The sequence below is a fragment of the Ursus arctos genome, unplaced genomic scaffold (genome assembly GCF_023065955.2).
Source record: "Ursus arctos isolate Adak ecotype North America unplaced genomic scaffold, UrsArc2.0 scaffold_10, whole genome shotgun sequence".
NCBI classification, from domain to species: domain Eukaryota; kingdom Metazoa; phylum Chordata; class Mammalia; order Carnivora; family Ursidae; genus Ursus; species Ursus arctos.
In genome coordinates this window covers 27,432,932-27,441,367 of record NW_026622764.1, presented here as the reverse complement: position 1 = coordinate 27,441,367, position 8,436 = coordinate 27,432,932, and positions in this window count along the sequence as shown.

Sequence of the window (8,436 nt, the reverse complement as noted above, 5' to 3'; positions counted from 1 at the left end):
ACTTGCAGCAAGCATAAACAAACGTCTTTTCCCTTACACTGGGTGTTTTTATTCTGGTACTAGGCTTTGTTGTTATACTTTTCTTCCCTAGGATTCTCTCTCTCCTCAATATCCCTTCCTACACCTTTTTTTATTTTATAGTTTTCCTTCTCCCTTCCCCCAGAAAAATCCAGGGCAACCTAATCCATTTATTTTACAAACATTTGGGTGCTTATTATGAGCAAGTTACTTACATTTTGTAAATAGAAATTACTGTATTCCAGTTGTGTTAAGATTTCTAGGGATTGGGTGAAAACAGCGATCCACATACCCCAGCAGGTCACAGCTGCCCCGAGTTCTGAGCAAAAGAACTTTCTATTAAAATTGACTTAAAATTCCCATTAGTTCCATGCATTTCTGTTGGCCACATCGCACTTAAGCCGTCCTCAAATGATCAGGCTGTGGTGACCATGTTCTAGCATACTCTATCACGTTCTCACAACTCATTCTGTCCTCCCTTTCCATGGTGCACCCTGAAATATCTATCAGTTATAAACAACTTTTCTTATATTCTTAATCTCCTCCTTCCCATTGATTCTTTTCCTTCAGTCTATAAAATATAGACCTTTCCTTTATCCAGCAAAGTCTTTAAGCTACCATACTAAATTTTGCCTTCTGCTTTGAATTTCCTGCATTCAGTCTCCAACAAACATCAGTCTGACTTCTCCTTCCATGAAATTGCTGTGGACTTTTGAATTGGTAAATCCACTGGTCCTTTCCACCTTGATCTTATTGACTTCTTATTTTATCAAGCCCCCAAATGTGATGTTCTCTCCTTCACTGGCTTTTGTGACATCCTTTCAGTTAGGTCTTTTTTCTAGCAACTCTTTTTCATCTACTTCAGGGGTACCCACTCCTCTAGCCCTTGCAAATACTGGGGTTTACCATCCTTAGCCTTACCACTTTGCATGCTACATGTCCTCATTGGGGAATCTCACTCATGTAGTGTATATGGTGCTTAGACTTGTATCTGCATCCCAGACTCCTCTCCTACTCTTCAGATAGCAGACATCTGCCTGCAGGATATTCCATTTTGATATCCCACAAGGCCCTGAAGCTCAACATGTCAGACAAGAATTCAATTCCCTTTTTTGTCCTACAAACTTGCTCCCAATCCCACTGGCCCAACTCAGGGTATGACATGACCACTGACCTTGTTGCTCAGCTTAGAAACCTGGAGTCTCTGCCTTTGTTATGCCCAATATCCTTCCTGCCTCCAGTATATCCTCCTCATCACTGCAAAAATAATCACTTCACATTTCCTTGCCCTCATCTCTGTTTTCCTTCTACTCCATCCCCTTCTTTCTTCTGAACTTTCAAACCATTCAATGCCCCCCACTCCAACATCTCAGGATGAAGTTCAAAGTTCTTACCATGCTCTGAGCCTTGTTTCTTTCCAGACTCCTTCTATCCTAGTTTCTATTTCTTTTAAAAGCCTTTACATCCCAATTGCTTCATGTTCCTGGCCACTCCTCTCAGTATTTATTTTCATTAATTGATGTTTATGGGAACTTCTTCCCCCTAAATTTCAGGAGAATAGATAGAGCAGTAAAGGATTATAAAAGGGATGGCAAGATATTTGTTTACTCACTGGCTTGAGAGGGCAAGAAATAAAAGGAGCTGTGTTAAAAGATGCTATGCATTGGGTCCCAGGAACAAAGATTGATGAGTTGAAGAAGGATCATAGACTTCCTCAGACTGCAGTGCAGCTTTCTGCCCTGAAGGTGTGGTGTGGGTAGGGGAGAGGGACACTGTGAGGTTTGGATGTATCCAGTAAAGCAGTGTTTTAACAGAGGCCACTGTGATTGGCAGTAGAGACTGTGGTGAAGGGTCCAGTTGAGTCTGGTGTGGAAGAATGAGAGAGTACTAGTTAAGGCTAGATATTTGGGGAATGCTCAGGTATAACTGGGAAAGATGATAAAGGTGGAGCGGAGATGCTATTCACCATTTATAGGGTGGAGGCCATGCAGCAAATGATATTCCTAAGAAGCTGCAAAGAAAACTGGAGTCATCTAATGGAAATTCTTTGAATTCTACTACCAAACTTTCTAAAAACATGAAATTTTCCTCCTCTCCTTGTCTCTATTACCTTCTAAAGGCAGTTCTAAATGTGCTTTGGATTTCTTCTTATTCCATGTTTTTGGGCACTTTAAACTTATCATTATTGTTCATTCTACCTTCTTATAAGGATTTTTCTGTAAAGATTTAAACATGATTTTATGGCCTCCCTTTATCCCACTTGCCTCGCAAACTCCTAATCTTTCTTCTACCCTTAAAAATCTCAAAAAACCTGCCTATACTCTGTTTCTATATCCTTACCTTCCTTTTACTTTTTAGCCCATCCATTTTGGCTCCCATTTCCATCATTAAAAAATAAGCAAAACAAAACAAGACAGACAAAAGCATATTTGAGAGTCAATGACTTCCTTATCCTAAAATCCAATGGACATTTCTCACGTTTCATCTTACTTTGCCCTTTAACATTTGACACTTTATCACCACCTCCTTCCTAAACCTTTTTTTTTTTGGCCCCTATTTTTACCACCATTCCTGGTTTTGTTCCTACCACTTTGGCTGTCCTAATTCACCTTTGCAGAATCTGCCTACATTATCTGGATTAAATGTAGACTTCCTCACTCGTGTATGTGATCTCTAGGAATCTCATTCTCACCTATAGATTAAAATTTCTGTAACTAAATAATTCTCAAATTGTTTACCACTGCATTGCAGTTGCACTGGGCTTCTTTTTGTCCTCAAATACACCATATTTTGTTTGTGTATGGTATTTTTGCACAAAACTGTTCGTTCCTCAAGAATATGCTCTCCCTCTAGTAAGCTCCTGCTCAGCTTTCAGATCTCAACTAAAAGATCACTTTTTGTGGGAAGAATTTCCTGACATCAATAGGCCAGGTTCATTTCCTTTATACTTCTCTTTTGAATGATTTCAAACCCCCTCCCTCCCATGAACTACGGTAAAGGGCAGGGAAAACAAGGTGAGCATCAGTTGTTTTAATCTTCACCCACCTTTTCATAGGTGAGCTCTGCCATTTCTCAATATGAAGTCTCTTTCAGGCAGCAATGCTGATGGGAAAAACAAAAGAGTCACCATGTATGCAGAACTACTTCATTTACTGGCACGGGGTGGGTAACCAGTGGGAGAAGTAAGTCTGCAGTACTTCCAGAAATTTCTAAGTGTGCAAACTGAATTGATTCCTTTTATATACCTCAAGTATTTGCTCTCAGGACTTTATTCTTTATGAGAAGCATACATCTTTCCAAGACATTTCCCCAGATTGTGCCCTAAGATGGAACTAGATGTTACTCTGCCTTTACTTTTTTCTCAATTTAAGCTTTTTGAGATAATTTAAATTCACATGCAGTTGTAAGAAATAAAGATCTCGTGTATCCTTTACCAAATTTCCTCCAATGGTAATATCTTGCAAAAACTATAGTACAATGTAACAACCACCTACTGATAGCCAAGATGCAGAATATTTCCATTACCTTAAGATCTCTCATGTTGTCCTTTTACATTCACACCCACCACCTCCATAACACCTGGAAGCTACTAATCTGTTCCCCATCTTTATAATTTTGTCATTTTAAGAATGTTATATAAATGGAATCACACAGTAAGTAGCCTTTTGGGATTGGCTTTTTTTTTTTTTTTTCCATGCAGCATAGTCTCTGGAAATTCATCCAAGGTGTGGCATGTATCAATAATGTGGTTTTGGGTTTTTTTTTGTTTTTAATGCTGAGCAGTATTTCATGGAATGAATGTTATCAGATTAATCATTCACCCTTTGGAAGACAGGTAGATTACTTCCAGTGGTTTATTATTGTGAACATTTATATACAGGTATTTGTGTGAAAATAAGTTAAATGCCCAGGAGTATAACTGCTGGTTGATATGATAGTTGCATGTTTAGCTATTTAAGAAACTGCCACACTGTTTTCCAGACTATACAATTTAACATTCCCACCAGCTATCTATGAGTGATCCAGTTTCTTTTTTTAAAATTTTTTTAGAGAGAGGGGGGCAAAAGCAGAGGGAAAGACTCTTAAGCAGGCTGCACACCCAGTGCTGAGCCTTGTGCAGGTCTGGATCTCAGGACCCTGAGATCATGACTTGAGCCGAAATCAAGAGTGGACACTTAAGCTACTGAGCCACCCAGGTGCCTCAATGAGCAATCCAGTTTCTACGCATCCTGGCCAGCATTTGGTTTGGTCACTTTTTCTGTGGCCATTCTGATGGTGTGTAAGGACATCTTATAGTGGTTTTAATTTCCACTTCCCTAACAGCAGAGGATGTGGAATATCTTTTCATGTGTTTACCTGCCACCTGAATATTATCTTTGTTGAAATGTCTTTTGCCCATGTACTAGTTGGATTGTTTGCTTTTTATTGTTGAGCTTTTAAGAATTATATATTCTAGATACCAGTGCTGACATATACTAGATGTGGTTTGCAAATTTTGCCCACTTGGTGGCTTATATTATCCTCGTTAACAGATTCTTTCACAGAGCAAATTTTAAATTTTGATGAAGTCCCATTTATCGTGTTGTATAGACCATACTTTTGATGTCAAGTTTAAGAACTTTTGTCTAGCCCTAGATTCCACAGATTTTTCTTTTTCCTACAAGTTTTATAGTTTTACGTTTAAATCCTTGATCCATTTTAATTGTTGAGTGAGGTGTGAGTCTTAGGTCATGGAGAGGGGTGCTTGTTTTTGCCAATGGATGCCAATTGTTCCAGTATCATTTGAAGATTTTATTTCCTACATTCAATTGTTTTTGTACCCTGTCAAAAATCAGTTCAGCATAGTTGTGTCCATCTTTAGATCTCTATTCTGTTCCATTGATCCATGTGTTTATCATTCCCATGAAGATCCCTCCATTATAAATACAGTCTTGATTAGCTTTGTCTGGAAACTGGATTCCTTTTACTCATCTTTTTAAAAATTGTATTGATTCTTTTGCCTTTCCATATAATTTTTAGGGTAATCTTGTTATCTATTAAAAAATTGGGATTTTGTAAGTATTATATTAAACCTGTGTATGAATTTGGAGAATGAACACATTTATTATGTTGGGTTTTCCAATCCATGAACTCCAGCTCTCCATTTATTTAGGTCTTCTTTTATTATTGGCATTTTGTAGTTTTTAGCATACAAGTCCTGTACATGGTTAGATAAACATTTAGGTATATCTTTTTTTTTTTTAATGTATGGTTGTAACTAGCATTGTATTTTAAATTTCAGTCTCCCAAGTGTTCGATGTTAGTATATGGAAAAAAATATTACTCCTCTGTGTTTATGATTCTTAGTAAGCCATAGCTAGAACTGCACACAGGAAGGCCCTAAGTGTTCACCTTTTGGAAAATTCCCAGGTCCAACTGGGCAAGAGCAATCACAGGTAGGTTACACAAGTATACAGCACAGTGAAAATCTTAGGAAATTGAACTTGGCTAGGCATTAGGTCTGAATGGTGTGGCTTATGCTTTATGTGGTAACATAAATTGCGCTGAGGTGCTCTTGTGGCAGATAAAAAAGGTGGGTCTTTTTTTTGGAGGGGGGATACCGTAGAACCCATTCAGGTTGCTGTCATCACCCCTATATTGAGTGCTTCCCCATGAGGAACGGAAGAGAGACCCTGTATAAATATACTCTTGGATGCATGTTTTTAATATATCTTTTTAAGTAGGTTCCATGCCCAGCACAGAGCCCAACACAGGGCTTGAACCCACAACCCTGAGATCAAGACCTGAGCTGAGATCAAGAGTCAGACACTTAACTGACTGAGCCCCTCAGGTGCCCCGGATGTGTACTTTTAATAAATTTTCTTTTAATACATGATGCTCAATAAAGCTTATCAGTTGGGGGGATAAACCAAAAATACAAATGCATTACTTGCTTATAGGCTGTTTCTTTCAATTAGAACTTTCACAAATGCAGGACTGAATCTAGTCTCCCCATCTTCAGCACCTTAGAAGGCTCTATTCTTTTGTGAGTACCCCCTAATTTGAGGATTCTCTCCTCTTTCTCAATGGATACCTTGATAAAACAAAATTTAAAAACCTACTCTAGGTTAACCAAAGAACTGTTGGTTAGGATGCTATTTTGTTTTCAATATATGTAGTTTTCATCCATTTAGTATTACAAATATGACATACGTGAGGGTTATCATGGCTAACAATCAGATCAGTACTCAAAGAATATTTTTAAGTTACCTGTTTGATGTTTAAATTCTTACCTCATTCAGATATGACAATTGCTAAGTGCCAGAGATCTTCTTTTCTATCATTCTTTAATTTCTGTTAACTCTGAATATTAACTTGATAAAAAAAATAAAATGTGAAATTGGCATATTACCTACTAGACTTATCACACAAAAACTAAATACTGCATTAAACTTAGTACAAATTTGACTGCTATCCATTTCTAACTCCACAATTGCAGACATCTCTAAGTATTTCTTCCTAACATCAACTTCTAATGAAAAGTGATGACCATGACGTCTTAAGTCATAGATATTACTTTAAAAAAAAAATAGGATGGTAACGTCTTGAAATTTTTGATTTAAATGAGAGCTTTGGAGTAAGTAACATTTTAACATTAAAAACGTTTCAAAAACATGGGAGGTCTTAAAAGCTGACTTTGTAACTTGTACTCTATTCTTCTTGAAGTCAGAAGTCTTTTCGTTAACTCCATTTCTTAAATTCAAAATCCTCAAAACAAATACACTGCATACTACATTTTAGATAATCAGAATCATGGCTCTCATAGCACTAAACACAAAGTGCATTCTTGCATACTTCAATAACATATTCTAGGTTTCAAAAAGATGAATCAAAGACTGGCAAGAAAACTCTGCCACAACACTGCAAACCCTCAAATACTGGAATTAATGTCATACAATATAGTGTATTAAATATTAGATAAAACATCACCATTACGTAAATAGCTCAGGAAAATGTTCATGGTTTGCAAGGGATTTTATTCTTCCCAAGAAAATGGGTTATCTTTTCAATTTTCTTTTTTTTTTTTTTTTTTTTTTTTTGCCTAGGACATATACAGAACCCATCATCTTCCCATCTCTATGTAATTTCCTTCTTTCAGTCTATTCCATGCTTTATGTTTCAGGAACAAACGTTCATGAATTTCATGGGGGAAAAATCGTTTTCCTGAAGAAAAGCAGTTTGGAAAGTTGAAATAAAAAAATATGTGGAGTGTGTCATTGCTATAAATTACGTGGTCTTTGTGTATTCTTCTAGCGCTTGTAGTATTGAGAAATGGAAATTCCAATCCTGATTCTGCCATTTATCTTATTTAATAAAGGTAAAGATTATCTGTCTTACCTTTCAATAGACTAGTTATGAGACTACAAAAAAAATTTGGTATGGTATACAAAATCCTGGCAACAACATATTGTGAAAATACTAATAATAATGTCACTATTGCATCAGAACTGAACTATTCTATTAAGCATAATTTGGTTCCTGTTAAAATATGAATATAAATTCAGTTTTAACACATGCAAAAAACCAAATTTATGCTGTTTTCCAAAGCTAAATTATGAAAGTACCTACATGTTTATACATCTCTGCTTTGTAAAAGATCAAACTGAAAATGTATCATGAGTTTTAAAAACAAGTATACTTTAACCCAGTTTTGGGAGAATATATCTTGAAGGAATAATCAAAGATATTCGAGGGCACAGCATCATTTATATTAAAATAAAGAACGGAAAGGTAGGCCCTACACACCCAAAATAATGATTCAATACATTACGACTCATCTATAACTGGAGGGGCTTTAAAAAAATGGTATCAACCTATTACCATAAATGAAGAAAGACTACAAAACAGTATACATTATATAATCCCATTTTCAAATGTTCTGTGATCATTTATAAATCACAGGCTATTACCCTTTTTAATTTCTAGCTTTTCTACAATATTACACGTGATTTTTAAAAAAAATTTTTTAAAGACCAAATTCATTCATACTTCATGCAGAAATATTTTTTCAGGTTAAGTAAAGGTTGACAATATGCTCAATCTGCAAATATTCCACAGGGGCTGGATATGTAAAGTATATATTATGTAAGGCATGTTTTAAAAATAATTTTACCCAGTACATCATTATTAACCAAAGTCCTCTACTATTTCATAACCAGATTTAACTAGATTTTTATCGAGACTTATGCACTTTGAGATGATAATGTATTTTCTTGTAGAAGCAGTGTCACAAGTGGAAGACAGGTTATTACCAAGCTTATTTAACCCACGTTATAGATGATAGAAGGTATATCTGCAATGAAAACAAAAAAACACAAATATTGCAATATTTATCATTCAGTGAAATTAAATATGAAATGAGCATGCTGAATGCAGGAA